This window comes from Apteryx mantelli, chromosome 5, assembly GCF_036417845.1.
Source record: "Apteryx mantelli isolate bAptMan1 chromosome 5, bAptMan1.hap1, whole genome shotgun sequence".
NCBI classification, from domain to species: domain Eukaryota; kingdom Metazoa; phylum Chordata; class Aves; order Apterygiformes; family Apterygidae; genus Apteryx; species Apteryx mantelli.
In genome coordinates this window covers 62,575,622-62,595,407 of record NC_089982.1, presented here as the reverse complement: position 1 = coordinate 62,595,407, position 19,786 = coordinate 62,575,622, and the positions used below count along the sequence as shown (strand labels likewise).

General features: G+C 40.4%; 1 long non-coding RNA gene across 1 annotated transcript; it reads right to left on the bottom strand.

Annotated features, from left to right (window-relative positions):
- Positions 1–638: 638 nt before the first annotated feature.
- On the bottom strand, positions 639–17,354 carry LOC106490199 (uncharacterized). Its single transcript, XR_010884447.1, has 4 exons — positions 17,236–17,354; positions 11,906–11,983; positions 9,723–9,914; positions 639–922 (listed from the first exon to the last, which is right to left on the bottom strand). It is a non-coding gene; the product is annotated as an uncharacterized lncRNA (long non-coding RNA).
- Between the last annotated feature and the right edge of the window lie 2,432 nt (positions 17,355–19,786).

Sequence of the window (19,786 nt, the reverse complement as noted above, 5' to 3'; positions counted from 1 at the left end):
AAATTGGGAGGTACAAAAATGTCCAAAAACAGGGATGCGCTTTTTCCTACCACTGCTTTCTGATGTAAAGAGGCCACAAATATCAGCAGGAAGACTCTGTGTGTATTTCATTAATAAACATTTGCACAAAATCTTAGAAGAATTATGAAAATAGAAATTAAAGACACAGCGGTTCAGGTCATCTCACTTTAACCCTACGATTCAGATTCAATCTCAGCTAGCTACCTAGGTTTCCTCCACAGTCTGTGAAAAGAGAGGCCCATTTAACAAGCATTTCCATTCACGTGTCCTAGGCTCTCTCAGGCTGGGACAAACAGTCTGTGGAGATGTTTCCTCTCATTGTCATGAATGAAGACAGTCCAAATGATTGGTTTAAATTAGATCTCAGACTCTTAGAAAATTAATCTAGGTGAAGAACATTCTACTTAAACTCTTCATGTTAGATTTTCCATACTAATTTCCCTGCAGAAGAAATAATTACCAAACAAAACACAATCATTATCACCAATACATTGTCAGTGTGTCAAAGAGGAGCACAACATTTGGACAGTTCTGATTACCTGGTGACATTCAGATGCCATGCTGACGCAGAAAAAAATTCTGACAGGAAACCATCACATGATGTGTTTTCAGATAACTTTAATTGCATTAAACACAAAGAGAATGTATATGTAATAACACAAGAGCATTTAAATCAACTTTTGTTAATGCTCTGTATGCATTTTCTCATGAATGAACCCAGAACTTATTATTGTCCAGAACTTCCATACCAGTTAGACACAGAACTGTATTTCTCCCCAAAACTAAGAGAGAAGAGAACAAACCTCATTCCAATTTCAGCAGGGGCTGGGAATGGCAGCAAAGGGGAAGTCGTGCTGAGTCTTCTGCAAAACTAAGCCTCTCTGGGCAACTTGAGCAATTCCTTTAATACATAACAAAGATCATAGCTTAATTTCATATGCATTTGGTATTTTTCCAGGTATTTTATTATCAAATCAAGAATACAGAATACCAGCAGTGTTGGCACAGCCTGCAGATACATCCAGCAGCCACTGTACATGCGTTGCAATGTCAGATACACCTCTGGTCAGCCTGCCTCTGAAGAGGACAAATCTGGAGGGAGTTGAGTGAAGGCTGCCACCTCTTGGTGAACTAAAGAGCACAAACACTGGCTTATTGCTGGAACATGACACGCCGTATGTATTGAGTTAACATTCATTCATTTGAAAGTATCCAGTCAGAAGCAGATCCCGTATGTCATGTCAGTGTATGTTTTATTTTAGCCAGGAAAAAATACATCTAAAATTATTTAGAATCTTCTGCAAAGGCCAAGATTACAGAATTTCCAAAAGAAAGATCTTTACTTCTAAAAGTGAAGCAGCTTTACGAGCTTCCATTCAGGAATATATCTAGAACTGTCAAAAGATAAAGCTTTGTTGATGTGATGTCTTGTATTCTAGGAAGATGATACACACTGAATAATGTTAAAAACAGTACCCCCATAAAGCATAACATGTCAAATAGACAAAGGGAGTATTTCAGACATACCCAGTCTCTAATGTGAAGACACTGGTAAACTCTCCCTTGATTTGCTCTTTATAATACTAACCTCTAATACATGGTAAGTTAAAATTACTCATATCTAGCATGTTTAGAACATCCTGATACGTGTTAGCACTTTTCTCTTGCCCCATCTAAAATATAAGATTGCTTTGTAAAAAGTTGCCAACATCTATTTATTTTCTTCTGTTTCAGTGCTGTTGATTTGAGTGCTTTGCTCCAGTTATCCAACCTCTTCTCTTCCTTAGCAAAAGTTCTGGAGCTTTTACAAAATTTCTGTAATGTTGATAAAATCCTCAGAGCAGGAAGTGCAGCTCTTCAAGAGCAGCACTGCAAGAATTGCTGCTGCTGTTGCTTCTGTCCAAGATGTTTATATAGAATTAAACCTAATGATGACTTTGCAAGGTCTCAGTAAATATCAGCATGCATGTGAAATAACTTTTTTTTTGTATTTTGCATATGTTACATTAATCCAGTTTGTCCTCACACCTCACACAGGACAGCAATCTGACAGTGATATAATCCATGTATTTTTCCTTTAGGTAAAATCATAAGCAATAAATGCAGTAATACAAAGCCAATACAATTCAAATACCAGTTAATTTCATTTCTGTTACATTTCTGCTTGATGAAGGACAAGCACATTTGTTCCTCTGAGCAATAATAAGACCAAATTGAAAAGAGAAATCCCTTTGCAGCTTCTATTTTGGGGTGAAGGAAGAGCACAATGCATTTATCACCATGTTCGTTCAATTACCACAATGATACTACCTCTGCTGACATTCCATATTTTATCTTAAGAAGACTGGGACTTTCTCCTCATCATCCTGAGCGTCTTCTCCTGATGGGACAAAAACCATCCCAAGAAACATGAAAGAGGACAGTTTTGCCCAGCTTCACTAATTCCCCTGATGGGGTGGGGTGGAGAGGGTTGGTCTAGTTTTGAGAGGAGAAAGAGATGAGGTACTTTAAGACTCTGAACCAACATCCACTGAAACTAATGAGAGCCTCTCAAAAGAAGGTCAGCTCAGTCCTACATGTTCCCTTCAGATGAACCATGGCTAAGTGGAAACCCAGCTCCCAGTTTATCTTTACTTCCCTTTTTAGGTAATCTTAAAGACCAGTCCCTGTAGAGATCAGTGCTGTTGAGGATTTGGTCAAAACAGAAATGGTGGATAAATGCTCAGATAAGTGCTTGTACTACATAGCACTATATGCAGGGTCCTGGTAGCATTAGCACTGCAAAAAGTTTCTGCAAAAAACTTTTAAAATTTACCCTTATATCTGTTAAAGCCAGATATAGGAAAGAAATACTTATGTTGGGCCTCTGTGATGTTGGCAGGTCTTTTAATAGGCCTACAGAACATATTAAAGCAAGTTTTGTCAAAATTATTGTTTTGAAAAAGGCACACTGGCATTGCTCATTGGCCCTGAGTTCATGACTCACTATGTCACATTAGGCCGTACATCTCACTTCTCTGCAATTTAGAATAAGTGCCACCAGATATTTATGGAATAAAGAAAAACATTTTAGTATCAAAGAAGTATTTAAGTATTTAAAGGAATGAATTACCAGCTCTATATCTGAAGAGGTGTACAAACACAGACTGTTAGTAAACCGACATTGAAGAAGTGATTCCCACTATAGGCATGCCCTGCAGAATAGGAAATGAGTTAATCTGCTCATAGTGCAAATAATTTTGCTTTTTACTACAGGCCTCATTTAAACAGCACAGTAAGTTCTGGAGCTAATTTTTCACAGAAGGCCTGTGCAGTATGATTTAGCTTAACAGTATCTAACTAGCCAACATTTTTTTTTTCTATCTTGTAAAGAGCTTTCTTACTTCTAAACAGAATTCTCACTAAAAATTGCTATTATAAAATCACAACAGAAACTTGGCTGTCAACATTAAGGGTTTGATTTTATAATGGCAAAGACATTCCCAGGAGCATGAAACATTCTTGTAATCTCTTAAATTCTGCTTTCTGGACTATTGAGTATGACTTACTTCTATGGACAATATATCCCTCAGCAGGCATTTTCATATTATTTATAGATGACTTGGTCTGGCCTAATAAATGCAGAGCTGATGCCAGTGTAAGTTTAAGAAACACACTTTCACAAGTCTCAGCATTTTATGTTCTTCCCTATAACTGGCTGCTGAGCATTAAGTATATCACAACTTCAAAATCCCATGTAGCTACAGGAGCAAACAATGTTACCACATATTAGACTTGGAGGCATCCCAGAACACACTGGGAAACTGTGACAGATAGTATAAAAAGGAAGCTGAGATCAAAACAACCTGTTTTTCATCTAACATTTCGGCTCCATCAAATTTATGAGTTACTGTTATGGTACTAAATAAATCTTTCCCATCTTGTTCCATAACCTTGGAATATCTTGACAGGCCTAATGCACTTCTCATAAATGGTCTAAATAAATTTTTCTCACACAGGTGGGCTATACCTACCCAGTAGGTATCTCTTCTAAACAGACCAATATATTAGGAGCAATTTTAAAGAGTAGCAACCAAGGCAATATACATAGTTTCAGTCCAGTCACCTTCCTCAGAAACTTGTTCCTGTGCATGGACTCATTCCATCTGGAACCAGCTGATTTGAGTTTAGGAGAAATGGATTGCTTCTGAGAGGTCAGCAGGGTCCTAGATGGAAATGAGGGTGTTTGGGGATTTTGCGGGAGGAACTACTTTTATCTTTGGAGCAAAATGAGTTTTCACTGTAGAGATACCAAAAGCAAATGTATCATTCATATCTGAACAGGTGTTTAAAATCTTATCCTTCTATAACCAAGCAATGTAGTAAAGTAGCTACACTATTATGTCAGGCTGTGCTCCCACAGCAGACTCACATCTACAGAAGGTAATTCTGAAACATCGTTATCTCTATTTTCAAATAATCTAGCACAGAATCAGAGCAGGAACTATGGATGTTGCCCCCAGCAATTTGTGGTGTCTACGTGGGTGAAGCAAAGTTAATCCATATTGTGTGATAACACAATATGGACTTCAGCTTAATTCCTTAGAAAACCTGCAGCTATCTACAATGAAAGTATTATAAAAATCTGATGTTAGGTGCCTCAAAGGGGACATATGTTTGAGTTATTGGCTACATCATTTATAATTAATTCAATAGCGAATCATCCTTGTTCATAAGCTCTATTCTGAATACCAGAACATTGTAAAAATTTTTATTGGACATTTCAAGGTTACGTTTCTCATAAAAGTTGCATTTAAACCTGACTAGACAAAGGCATCTAAATCATCCCACAGTCATAGTGCAGTGGCTTTCGTTATATATACAGAATAGACGATAACAGTGCCTCCTCAAATAATCAAGATAATTACATGACCTACTACCAATTCACTGGCCATTTTAGCCACTGCTCAGTAATTTTTAATATTAGCTTTGCTTGTGCTTTGGCTAGCTATGAACAGCCCGAATTAACAACAGCAGAGAGAATATTAACTTAGCACTGAAGATGCATGCTGTAGTTTGACCCAAATATATCCTACTGTTGTAGGAAAGCTTGGGAAAATCTTATGGCTTCTGTTATACAGGAATTAATCTGGCTGGAAATGTTCTGATGAATGCTTGTTGAAAAATGTCAATTTGTGGAACACAAATTGTTTTATCAAAAATATCTCAGGCTTTTGATAAATGCTGGCTGAGTGCTCTAGGGCTTGGGATCTAGTGGAATCTAGACTACTGGTCCAGGTATGCCTATCCCTAGGACTTCCCCAAAGTTAGTAACACAGCTCTCAAAGACCACACTTTCAGGGTGGATCTTTTGATGGAAAAAAAAAAACAGGATTCTAGCTCTGTAGTGGAGCTAGGAATCTGAAATCTCTACCTCTAGCCAAAAGCACAAACATGGAGATTTTAGACAGCAGCTCAGTGAATTAAGCATTCTTTTTATTGACCAATATGAATTAGATAAGAGTTTCAAGTTCACAGAACACCTTCATGTAATGGACCCAGCCTTCACCAATGACCTTGTTTATTAACAAGATATCCACGCTAGCACACCTACTTTTGAGCACCTGATCCTTATAAAAGACTACGCTTAAGCCTACTTCTCTGAGTCTAGGGATGAAAGCTTGAAAGAGAGATGCTTCCACTGAACAGAGGAAAAGATTGTCCTTTCATTTTGAGAAAAATGCTTTAGAAGCACATTTGCTTATGTTCTTCCTAGCAGACAGAATAAGAGTGCCTTTAAGCTTTACAGCATGGATGCAGAATGTAAGCACTGATAGAATATATTGCCCTTGTGATTTCATTGACCTTTCTGTCAATAAGTAAACTCTTTACATGGAGATACTCTTCAGTAAATAAAGGCTGGTTAAACTTTTTTGCAAGCCAAATTGGAAAATGAAAGTAGAATGCACATGAAGCACAAGGGAATATAATAAGTTAAGGATATCAATGCACTGAAAATATTACTTTAGTAAGCTTCATCTGAGGAAGCCAAATTACTATGATGATCCAGCCTATTAACGACTTGTTTAAAAAATGGGTTTAAAATACTAGTCTGGGATTTGTGATCTGGATTCAGTACCTATCCCTAACATGTCCCTTCTCATCAGCTTAAGCAAGCTGGTTGGTACATCAGTTTCTCATGTGCCAAAATGAGAGCAGACTGCCAGAAGTCACAGGAGCTCAGGAAAGTATCCACTGAGAACTGCAGAATGCTCAGGAGATGTGCTCTAAAGGGACACAAGTATCTAGATGAACACATAAGCAATGAGGGGCCTTTCTTTGAGATCTAATATGTGTATGATTATATCCCTCTCTCTAAAAGTTACCTGTATCAGGTGTTTATATCCTATAATTTAGTCTAGAATATCTTCATGGATGGCAAACTTATACCTTATAAAAGGGAATATACCAGCTTCTGAGTATTTTGTAATTATGGTGGGGTATTAATGAAAACTATCCTCATACAGTGCAATAACTAAGCAGTCTCAGAGTCAGTTCTTGTAGTTCTGATCATTTCTGCGTTTAGAAATAATTTATCTAACAAACTTAATGATACAAAAATTGTGAAAAGAAGAACCAGGAGTAAAGGAGAAACATGACAGATGAAGCAATCAAAACAGGTCACACATAATAAAATGTTGACTTTTTTCCCCAGGCTCATTCAGAACCACTGCAGGCTTACAATGTGTTATATGATACAGAAAAAATAAAGCCTCTATTCCATAATCTAGCTCTATTAGCAGTAGCATTAGAACTGCTCTCACAGATTAAATATACAAACTTTTGAAATAAATACTATTGCTCAAAAGAAATGATTATATTCCACTTCCTCTAAAAGATCAAAGTAAACACATGAGTTTTGCTTCAGAAAACCCAAAGCAACAAAAGCCTCTAGCTCACCCTTCAGCAGGACTAGATGTACCCTCTCTTTAATACCCTGATGGTCTCAGATTGAGAGCGGTCCCTCCTTCATCCTCCAGGCCACTCGTTTTGCCTGAGCCCTCTTCCTCCCTCACATTCTCCTATATGCTGTCTGTGGCCCTTCCTTTAGGCACTGCTCTCTTATCTGACTGCAGCCACCTTTTGCTGCAGGGATTGCTAAGCAGGGAAGGAAGAATCATCTTAGTTTTACCAGATGTGAAATAATGGATGAATCAGGTCGACTTCTCTGCCTTCTTCCACTCCAGTTGTCACTGTGGGAAGGTAGGTGCTACATCCCAAGACTCTCAAAATGCCTCCAGAAAATACTGTTATAGATGTTTCCCACTTACACAAGCAACAGAATATATACTTGACTTTCAAACATATGTAAGAGTTGCCCTGAATTCAGCTAAACACTTCTGAGTCTGGATCATGGAGCACTTGTTCCTGTACATTCAGCCATCATCGTCCTGCCAAAGCCATTTCCTATTTCCTCCTCCATAAGCTTCCTTTGCTTGACTTTTCTTGTTACTTTATTTCTTTTCTCTCTTTTGACATCTTTCCTTCTCATCAACAGCCAAGGAATCATTAGTATTCTCTGCTAAAATAAAGTCCCTTAACTCCAGTTTCTCTCTTCAACCTCCATTTCATTTGGACTGAGCATGACACTGTCCTCTAGGAAACATACTCAAAAGCCATTTGTGTTTCCCCTTCATTTCAAAACTCCTTGAAAAGGGCATTAACTGCTACTACCATCTTTATATTGCTTCAGTACTGTTCTGAAATATTTCAAGAACACAGATGACTGGATCTGAAGAGCCACTTCACGTTACATAAAGTCACAAAAGTCACATTTGATGAATGTATGTGAATAGTTGAATGTCAGTGTAGAAGGAAACTGTGCAATAAAAATTACATCTCTTCACCAGGATAATAAGCACAAAGCTTCCTTTCAGCCCTTCTCCTTGCATTTTTATAGATTTTTTTAAAAAACTCTCAAGAACTACTGCATGCAAAAGTATTAAAAACAAATTCCAATTCTTAGTCTCCACCAAGCACATGCATCAGTATCCTAATGAAATGATTCAAGAATTAGACTCTTAAAATGAAAGGTGTTATCACATTGCCACCTCCAAGTGACAGACACAATGGCAAGTGTTAAAGGAAGAAGTTTTTTTAGGGGGCTGCCTTGAATTATCGTGAAGTATATGTGTGCAATGAACCTGCTCTGAAATCTTTCCAGTGTTTAACAGATCATCTCGATGACCAGAATGTTACATAGTCTCCTACCTGGCCAGCATAACTGGATCTAATTTAATTGTTTTGGTTAGATAAAGGTGTTCTATAAGAATTTCAGACTATACACAGTTAAGCTGAATATCGCAGCATTTCAGATCTAGTCTATACATTCCTTCAAAATCAGAAAGCCTTAGGAAGACTCTGAACAATACCAGCTGCCTCTTAGAAAAGTTATACAGAAGGCAGACAATCAGTTAACACAAGCAGCATCCTGAAACTAGCATCAGGACCTTATCAAGAGGGCAAGATAGTAGCAGACAGACTGCAAAAAATCCTGCTGCATTCTCAAGGATCCCAGATTTGCTTTGCTGAATGATTCTCCTTATATATGCTACCATGGCTTTCTCCCAGAACATCACAGCTGACAGAAAGCTCAGCTTCCTCATCATGGGGGGAGGTGTCAATATAACTCTTTCATTGCACAGGATGTGGCTACCACTCTAATCACTTCACAGCTTTGAATAACCTTACCCAGGATGAGATGCTATCAAGGACTGGATATAGCTACTGCTTCCATCTTTCCCTGCTTCCCAGTCTGTACTTATTGTTACTGAATATTTTGCCTGCCAAGAGTCAAAAGCAGCCTAAAACAAAGGAAGGATACAAACTCCCAGTACTATTTCTAAGCTGGGTTTTTTTTCAGTTCTTCCTAGTCAAATCAGCTCAAATTCCAATAACGCTCCTACTCACAATTTTATATTCTAGTATGGACCCTTTTCTGGACCTGCCCAGCTGTCTACCTAGTGCAGTGGGGTGCCATGTGGAGATCCCTACTGATTTGGATGTCCAAATGGCCCAGCAAATGTTCGTGTGCTTCACTATGCACCGCAGTGTTTCCAGTGCTGAGACTGGGGTGAGCAGCATGAGTTTTGCTGTGTCTGTACGCAATGTCTTGGGAGAACAGAATGGGCCCTGTGTCTCTTCTGTAAGTTTGAACAACCACATCTACCTAACAGTTTGGTTTTTGTTTTCTCCTTTCACCCCAATCTCATTTTACATCATCAGTTAAATTAAAACATTTAACAGTTGCTTATTGTTATTGTTCATGCAAAAGGAAGGACCCATTAGTCTCTAGAAAACTCTTCTGTGCTACGCACTTTGTCAAACTCTGCCTAGAAATTAAGAGAAACTAAATGATGAATAGTATTGGATGAAACAGTAGTCCATAGTTTGTTCAAAATGGAGGAAAGGATCCTCCTCTCTTGATAAGAATTTGAAACAATACGCTCCAGTTATCATCATGACACAGAGCTCCAAAATGGACAGTTCAGCAAACAAACTAAAGTCCGCATTTTGGAAAGTTTTGGGGTTTGTTGCCCTGCTTGAGAAGACTGGAGCTAGTTTTCTGCTCAGCATCTGTTGTTGTGATAAGAAGTTTGATGGTTTCATTCTCTTAGAAATCAAATTCCAGTGACTCAAGCTCAGCTGTAAAATTTACTGACCTTTCTTGCAAGTGTACTGGGTCTCCTGTGACCACCAGGAAATCCATGCCTCTGTTCCATTGAGGTGAGTCACCCCTGAAGGCACTGCCCAGTGCTACATGATCCATGGTGGTGTAGGGTATTCATTTCTGTCTCTGGAATCCTGCCCAGTTGTTTCTGACAAGCTGGTTATGTTGCAAGCCTGCTAATGTGCTGTAATGCAATTAAAGATGAGGGGGTTTTGCATCAATTTCTACCAATTTAGAAATGCTGAGCCCTTTCTTTACTTTTGCCCCCAAGGGGAGTGCATCATGAAGTCTACAGATTGCACTCCTCAAATGGTAAATTTTCTCTTTTATTTGGGCAGATAGCCAGGCAATGAAGCCTCCCTTATCCGGTAGAACTAATGGCTGCCTCTGTCACCTTTTCCCTTCAATTATTTAGACTTCCCCCACACTTAGGCTGGCTTCCTGCTGGCAGCACTGTGGACTGTCTATTAATCATTACTGTCATTGTGCTTAAAAAGAAGGAAAGTAAAAAGATTGCTCAAGAACAAAAATAGAACTTTTTTTTTTCCTGACAAATAAGTGACAGCTATGTGCTACATGGCTTCACAGTGTCTTCAAATACGAGATCCCCTTTTCCAAGGCAAAATAAAAATTCTTGACAAGCAGAGCAAATTGGCTGTTCTCAATAAGCCCATATTCCAGGGATCCTTTTTCCTGTTATATCAAGGTTTGGTAGTCTTTGTTAAAGCTTAGCAGTCCTTCTCTAACACCATCTCCAGGGGAGTGTCAGGGGAACAGGATTATGTTCACCATGTTCAGTGGAGACACTGGAGACAGGCTCCTACATCAATGGGAAGCCATCTCTCCTAGTGGTAAGCCTGGTCAGCCTTACTATTTCCCAGGGATCCTCCCAGCAGCACTATTCCTAGGCCTTCTCTTTTACTCTTTCCCAGACAGACCTCTTTTCAAGCACAGCCAGGATCGTCCTGAGCATCTAATTTCCTCTGCAAGTCTTCCCATGTGCTGGCCTTCTCTCTGAGGAGTCCCTAAGGGGGTTCTATATCCCGAACCTCTTTCCCTGAACACTTGGACTTCCCACAGCTTGTTTTCCCAGCAGGTCTTCCTCTTTCTCAGGCAGGTACTCTTTCTCAGGAAACCGCAGGCACAGGTGAGTGCTTGGCCTTACTGAGACAAACACCTCATAATAAGAGTGTTTGTTAAGCTTTAAAGACACGCATTTCTCATACCAACTCAGAAAACAGGAAAACACTTGAGCTTCCACTTCAATATATACTCTGAATTTTGGTTCTTAGAGTCTGAAAACCCATAATAAGTAAAAAATCTTATCAAACTGCTTCTATTCACTGCACACTATTTTGCACTTGAAATAAAATGCTGCCATATGCCTGACCCAGCCATTGCAATAAATAATTCATGGTATCTCTCACCCTGATGTTTTCCTGAACTCTCCAAGAAAAGAGGAGCTCAGAGAAAAGAACATGTTGTATGAAGAAATGGCCCTTTGCGTGTGCATAATAAAAATTTTCCTTGAGTTTCAGTGCATCCTGCCAGCCCCAGATGATGGAAGTGAAGCAGACACAAGGACTTACAGGAGCTGTATTTATATGGCCAAAGCTCTTTGAAGTCAATGAAAAGTTGGTTGGTTTTGCACCAAGCTCACCTGAGGAACTTTGTTTCCCTTGTTCTTCCCATGAAGACAGGCTATGCATGCTCTACATTTATTCTATTATGGACACTGTGTCACACACAGAGTGTGACAATAGACAGTTTTGTGAAAAACTTTCCAGGGAAAAACACTTGCTATTAATAAGGCCAAACACTGACTTTATTCATTGCAGTACGAATAAATGACTTGAGAAAAGTCTTGGCACTCATGGCTTTAAATATATTTGCAGCACTGGAATGGATGTTGCTAATCAGTTTGGTCTGGCCCTGTATCTGTGTGCCTATGTGTATGTCATAAATGCATGTGTGTATACAATTGCTGGTGTATGTGTGTTTCTATGATATGTAGGCTGTATACCTATGGATAAATATTACTAAATAGAGATATTATATGTAGGCATTATATGTAGGCATGTCTATTTAACTGCGGACATTTACATAGTGCTCATCACTTAGTATGTTTATCACAACTGTAAGCAGAGAAAAAGAATAAGATGAGAATGCACATACCTGGGTTGAATGGAAGTATCTTCACATAAGTCTTCATTACAAGGGACTTCATTCTCATGAACAGTGTAACCAGGGAACCTAACAATAAACAAGTAAAAGGCGCTGACCATACAGGAGAAAATACACATTCTCCATCAAAATTTGATTATCTAGCAGAACAGAGAAACTGAAGCAGCAGATTAAACTATTTACTGGCAACCTTATTTCTGATCTTTCAATTGCACAGGAATTCAAATGTTGCAATGTAAATAATCAGCAATAACTCCAAAGAATATTATTTCTTTTCCGACTACTGAAAATATATGCATCTCATGGTCTTTGTGTCTTTCTGCCGATGCAGGATATTTTCTTGTTCCCTTTCTGGAAATTAAAACTGAAAAAGGTTATAGTAGCAGACTCTGTTCCGTGCTTTTAGCTAGGCCAACATTAGCAAGTAGTTTGGACCAAAAGGAGTGGATCTATAGAGTAAAACTATTGATGCAGAGGACTTGATATCAACAGTACACACATTTTAGGGTTTGGTATTTCACCTCATATTATCTCCAGTCTGGCCCCATGGACTGATTGTCACAGCTGGAGCACTCAGGTGTACTCCTGAAGCTTGTTTTTCTGTTTAGTATCACTTGAAAGGAATCCAGTTCCTGCACTCCAAGGCTATTGTATGATGCAAGCCAAAATGCAGTAAGTTGGGACAACTGGGACAGTCGCCTCAAAAGTTCACTTCAATCCAAAGAAAAACACTAATGTAGATGCACTCGCTGTCACCTAGTGGTGGTCACCCTTTCATTGATGCCGCTTTTGGGTTACAAAATCAATCTGCACCACAGAGGAAAAGGCAACTCTGTTCCTCAATATCCCCTAATTTGTTAACTCTAGCATGACTGCTTATTTGCACGGGAAAGCAGAGGAGATGGGACCAAAATGTACTCATGTAAGTATCTATTAAGACACTAACTAAATTATAGTATAGGTATGATGACAAATTAATTCACATCTAAGAAAATTACAGTTAATTAAATCTAAACTTATTTATCTGGAATATATACACAATTAAATTTCTATGACTAAGGAAAAAAATCTCTCCATTAATCAGCCCAGTGCTTCCTAAAAACACAGCAAAACCCTGAAATGTAATAGCTGTAATATGCCACCTATTTCTATATTATCGCAAAATGTTACCAAAGCTCTTAAGTAAAGAGTACAGAAGTAAATAGCTTCACACATTTGACTGTGATACCTAATTAGGTTTCTGGGTAATATTTGGATTTTACCATTGCCAGACATTTCCAGCGATGTTTTCTCTTAGCAGTCATAGTATCGTGACCTTGCAGGCTGAGCTAAGAAGGCACAGCTAGTTATTTGCTCAATGGATCATCCAGCAGTGAGCTTTTATTTTCTGAACAGTTCAGCTGGCTGCCTCCTCTGGACATCAACAAGCAACCTCTGTGACATCCTTAGTACAAAGAACGAAACTTTAATTCATTCCTAAATACAGGCCACCCACAAGTCAAGAAGCCTCTTTGCTGTTGGCTTCCCAAAACACTGCCAAACTGTGATCACTTGCCAAGTAGGTCCACTGAGGCTGATAAAATCAGCAACGAGAATAAGCTCAGCACATTCAGGCACACCTGAAGTTTGTGTCTTCAAAGAAAAACATTCAATCTGAAAAGTTCAGTTTCAATTTCATACCAGAAAACAAAACATAGAAAAAAGAACACTGCTAATGCAAACACACTGTCCCAGGAAGCAGTTTTGTGAAAAAATCAGTACTCATATATGAGACTCTGCTCCTCAAGGGAACCATAAAGTTGAAATCACCTAGGAGGTGCCAAGGTAACTTGCAATGCCTATCTGCTCTCACTGATTCAGTATCACAGGATGAATGTAGCACAGTATGTGGATCGAAATGCTATTTTCCAGGTGAAAAGCTAAATGATGTCTTATGCACTTGTGTTAGGAGAGTACCAAAAGCAATCACCTCAAGAGCAGATTTAACTCCATTGTCCTGGCCAAACTCTAACTTGGTAGATTAGATTATTTCAATTTCTTCAATTAAATTCTTCCTTCTTGAGCATCAGAGCCAGTGACATCTGTAAGGAAATACAGCACTACCTGGAGGTGACACAGTTCTGCCTACCCAGGGACTCATGATCACATTTTCCTCATGGCCTCTAATGTTTCCATTATCCTTCCAAGGTAAAGAGGTACTACAGTTTGTCTCTTGATTGCCTCATAGCTTACAAATAAGGAAATGAGGTATAGGGACTTACTGCTAAAGCTATTCAGTTAAATCCTCAGCCACAGCTTTGACTCCCTGGCTCCTGAACATCTAGGGGAGAATTATTTTCTTAGGCATGGGACTCACAGAAGCCATAAGGCTGAGTAGTAAGTGACCTAAATTAGCAAATATGAAATTAAGGATTAAGCAACAGCCAAAGAAGGATCATGATCACCTGGCGTTATGTCCTTAAATATCTCTGTCAATCTGGCACTAAATGACTTGTTTAGTCATTGCACAGGAAAACTTTGAAAGGCCTGGAAATTAAATGCAAGTCTCTTTATACCCCGACCACCCTTCATTCAGGAACTATCCTCTCAGTGAGTTGAAGAAAATATGGAATATATATTTGGGCCAAAGTAAATTTTTAAAAAGAAATTCATTTTAAATAGTTACACATTCTTACACACCATAACACTTTTCAACATGCAGTAATAAACTGAAGCCTGAATAGTACAAAAGTACAAAGTCACAAAAATTACTGCAGGTATGAGAATTTGTAAGGCGACTATACACAAAGACTGCTCAGAGCAGAGCAGGCCACACTTTACAGTAGGTAGCAAAAATAGCCAATAGTCCTAGCCAACCTGACCTGCAGGGAAACTTCTTCCTCACCCAGAGTAAGCAATTTGTTTAACTCCTTGTGCATGAGCAAGATACAGTCAAGAAGGAAGCTGAGGGCTTCAATCCAGCTCTAGCAGTACTCAGTCTCCCACTGTAATCAAAAGGATTTCTCATGTCATCAGAGGAAGGCACTTTTCCTAACCTTGCATGATTTTTTTTTTTTTCATGAATAAAGGAACTTCGGGGGGGGGGGTGATAAAATGCTGTAAGTGTCTTTCGTTCTTTTTTTTTTTTTTTTTAATCAGAGAAAAAGTAAGAACTGAACTGAACTGAACAGTCACTTCTATTAAGATTCAAGAGTTTGGGGTCTAGATCCCAGGTGTGCCCCAAACATGCCTGAACTATCACTTGGCATTTCCAGGCTTCACTTCTGTCAAGAGAAGAGTGCTGCAAAAAAGCAAATAAATAACCAGTTCATTCACTTCTAGTGGCAGAACAGCTGTATTTCTGAAAAGAAGGGAATTTACTATTTTTGTTTTTTTGTGAGTGGTTCAATACTTCAAAGCTTTTTAAAAAACTTTTACTTGCTTTAAATCTTTTTTTAAATCTTTTAAATCTTTATAAAAGATTTAAAGCTGTCCAACTGGTTCAAGCTGGCACCCAGACAAATGGAAAGAAACAGCATCTCTTTGAAGACCACCAGCCAACTGTCTTATGCAGGGAAACTGAAGAAGGAGTGACTGCACCTATCAGACAGCTCAGCCAATATAAAATGCTATTATTAAATCACACACCTGAGATTTTGCACACTTATCTGCTAGCAGAATACTAAAGAAAGAGAGTTAGAGGTTGTGCCTAGAGCAAGCTGCCAGTGAGTGTCAGAGCACTTGTCTCCCTATCCGGTGTCTGCTACTGCTCCCATGTAGCCCAAACATGTGGATTTTCTTCACAAGAAAAAAAATGTGCAAGAGAGGCTGGTACATCATCTCACCGTGACAGGGCTTTTGATACAACCATGAGCATATATACATGGGAGCGAAAAAACATTTTTGGATCTGCTGGTTTAAACATACCCACATTGATGAAAGGCCAGATTCTAATGCCATTCTTTACAACAGGTAATACCTAACTCGGCAAAGAGACTTCCTGAATTATTTAAATGGCTTACCAAATATGATTGACTGCCAAGAATGAGTCTAAATTATTCTTGCTTCTGTAGAAAAGATATTCACTCAACAAAAGCAATGACCCAAATGACAGATTTTATTTGGGGGTAGTGATTACTTCAAATTAAAATTCACCCTCAGAAGATGATAGTTGTCTTCATGACTCTTCAATGAATGCTCTTACATTCAGGCTGCCTCAGGGCCTTCACAACACTTCAGAGCACAGTACTGTACAACTGTGGCACAGCAATGGTCGCAAAACATGTCCACAATGGCATTTGGTGATAGTGTACTGCATGCTCCATCAGCTTACAGAAATCAGCATTAGATACAGTAGACTAGAGACAGAAATCCACTGCCATCATTTCTGCAGTAAAGCAACTGGACTCATACAGAGAAACCCCCTTTTTCTCTCCATGCTTGTTTCCAAGATTAAGTACTTTTTCTGGATTTGGAACAGGTGGAGAACTTTCTTTTCCTCCTGCATAGCTGCAGTATCAGTTCAAGATCAGGATGAAAAATAATGACACATACTAAATAAGACAGAAAAAAATGACAGCTGCTTTTTTAGAACACCCGCAGGTAAAACAAAGCTTTGCAAGTCTTTTTTTTCCTCCTCTAACACTGAATAGACAAATTAGTGTTGCTATTATAATCCCACTCCCCTGAGTCTTCTTATGTCTAAAATAAAGTTGCCATGCCAATAAATCCTATAAAATCGCATTAACAGTGGGGTGTAAATGCATCCATTTTCCATTAGCACAGACAAATCAGAAAGTGGTAATTCTAGTTTTCCTGTAATGTGCACAAATAAATATACATAGTAGTATATAATCAGATTGCTAGGCTTTATTCATCAGCAAACTTGCAGTGAGGATTTTTTGACTTTTCTGTTTAAAATGTAATTACCCTACATGCAGCAGGTGCAGTTCACGTGGAGGAGGAAAACAGGCAGGACTGTGCCCAGCAGCCGGCAGGGCTCTCCCGGGGCTGCTGCGGTGGGGTCGGCTCAGCCTCTCCCTGGCCGCTGCTTGCAGCAGACCCCGGGATCATTCGCCACAGCAATGTCCGCAGAGGCTGTGGCACAGGGTCACAGAGAAGCATCTCGTCTCAGCCTTCTGGCCCTCCTCCTCTTCTACCTGCTGGCTTTTCTTGGATTTAACCCCCCTGGAGGGTGCGACGTGTACGTTCTTTGCTCCAGAAGCACCTTCTAGGCACAGCAGCCGTTAGGGGCATCGCAAACCTTCTCACCGTATGCAATTCTACAGTGCCTGTCACTGTAAAGTAGATATTCTTAAAGAGCAAAGCTTGTTTTTACTGACCTGCCAGAAGTGTGTCCTCATGGAGCAGCACGGGCCGGGCCGGGCCGGGCCGGGCCGGGCCGGGCCTCGCCGCCAGGGCCCGTCCCACCGCCCCGCCGGGGAGCAGCGCGGCCGGGGGCGGCCCCGGGCGTCGGGCACCGCCGCGGGGACGGGGCCGGGCTCGGCGGGGACGGGGACGGGGACGGGCTCGGCGGGGCCGGGCTCAGAGCCGGGGCCGGGCCAAGCGCCGGCGCCTCGGCGGGCAGCAGCTCCCGGGCAGGGCCGGGCCCGGCCGCGGCCTCCCCGCAGGGCGCCCGGGGCCTCTGCGCTCCCACAGCCCGGCTAACTCGGGGCCCGCAGACTCCTTTGCCGAGGCAACGCGATGCTTCGACCTGAAAACACAGTGTTTCCGGTTCCAGAGCCAGCTGGAGTGTCCTCACTACGCTGTTCTCACTTTTTGCTGAATTATGAATATCCATCTCAAAGGGCTCCGTGTGGCTGGACACAGAAATTGCACAGTTTGAATGCAAAAGGGCAAGAGGCAAGTGGAGGCCGGGCAAGCATAGTCATAAGGGGATGGGAAGAAGAGGCAAAGACAAAACTGAAATTTGAGGACAGGCATAGACACTGGACCTGGGAGGCACAGGGGATATTGCACAGAAAGGTTCAGAGTGCAAGACTGGAAAGCAAAGAGGGCAGAGGGAGGAGCGCCATCGGGCGGGGAAGGGCTGAAGTCAGATGGAGAACGGGGCAGAAGGTGAGCTAGGCAGAGTGACGACTGCTAGGAAGCTGTGGGACAGAAGAGCTACAAGGGACCGGGTGGCCAAAGAGGTGAGGACAAGGTGAAAAAATCTGAGAGACATTGAGATCGGACAAAAAGCACGTAATGGGACACTAGGACTGGCAGCTAAAAGAGACAGGAAAAAAAGGTGGTGGTCAACTGGAAAAGAGAGATGAAGAGACAGTCATGTTGGATAGGAATCTGGGAAAGGGATAAAAGGACTGGGTAAGACAAGCTGCGTGGAATAAAGAAACGGAGAGTGGAATAAGAAAGCCCCTAGGGAAGGAAAATATGTGGAAAGACTGTGATGGGTGCTGGGAAGGAAAACTATAGCTTATTGAATAAAGTGTTAAAAATGCATGGGAGTATACATGACGGAGAGCCAAGAACAAGAGCAGATTTAAAGGCAGGAGACAAAAGAGATCAAACTTGGGAAGAATGTACAGAAAGTGCTCAGCAGAGCGCAAAGCCAAGTTTCCTTACTCTCCATTTCTGTGAAATCAGAAAATATCTGTGAAACTACCCAGCACCATCTCACAAATTTTCAGGCTCTCAACCAGCTAATGACTAGTTGCAGCTTACAACAATTAATGCACCAGCTCAAGTGGCAGAGATTGGTGCTGTGACTCTGCTGATAAATGCGGTGGGATTCAGTTGACTTTATAAAATGGCATTTCTGACTTCCCAGAACCAAGGAACTCACACTTAACTACATTTATCAACTATTATCTACGTTGCTATGGGACATATGCAGCAGTTAGGATATGCCAGGATTAAGGTTACCACTGCAGGCTTAATTTGACCCACATGTGCATAAGCATAGTGATAAGGATTTAATAACATGATAATATGCTTTCTCTCTTTACCTCCTCAACAAGCTCCTGCTTCATTTGTTGTAGCTACAGATAACCTTTATGGATGATGCAGGAACGTAAAACAAAGCAGACTGCTGTCAGAGGACCCTGATTTATTCTTAGCTGAGGTTAGGAGGTGTAAGAATGAGGCAAGGAAATACAGGAGAAAAACAGATCGTCTCATGGCTAGGAAATTGCATGCTGCTAGGGGAAGGGGGAGGGAACTGGTTTCTATCCTTGCTTCCACCACAGATTTCCTAAGATGCTAATCAAGTCATTTAAATATTTCATGGATGGTCATTAATTGTAGGTTCTTCATCTTCTGGCCCCCTGACTTGAAAGTCTAGAGCTTAAAATGCACATATACTGAACACTCTCAGCTACAATTGAAGCTGATAAACATTGCTTCTTGTACTTGCTATACGGTACCAGTTACTTTGGAAAAAGTAGTCCTTGGTATCTCAGAGAGGGCATCCAAAATTAACAGATACTTTTGGTTTTAATTTTCCTGTGCCTCAGCAGAATGCATGCTTCAGGAATGAAACTTTCTCTGGCCTGGGTGTTATGGAAATAAATACAGATTTTGGAAGTGCTTAGATACTCTCTCCAGAAATGATATGGAAGTGCTCAGGAGAAAAAGACTGCTTCTGTCTTCAGACAGGGTCTGAACAGTAAGTAACAACTATGTCACTGAACACACACTGAATGACAGTTGAATACTGTGCATTAAGTGAACACTTCTCTTTTATGCATTGAGTTATATCAAAGGATGATGAAATAGAGTATTGGGTCAGTTAATTAAAGACTACTATAAGGTATATGTGCAACAGGGTAAATTTTAAAGCTATATGGGCAAAGTCAAGTGACTGACTTTGCAATCTTAATGTTAGGTATTCCATGCATGAAATTAGCAATCCATATATCCTTGCATGTGTGT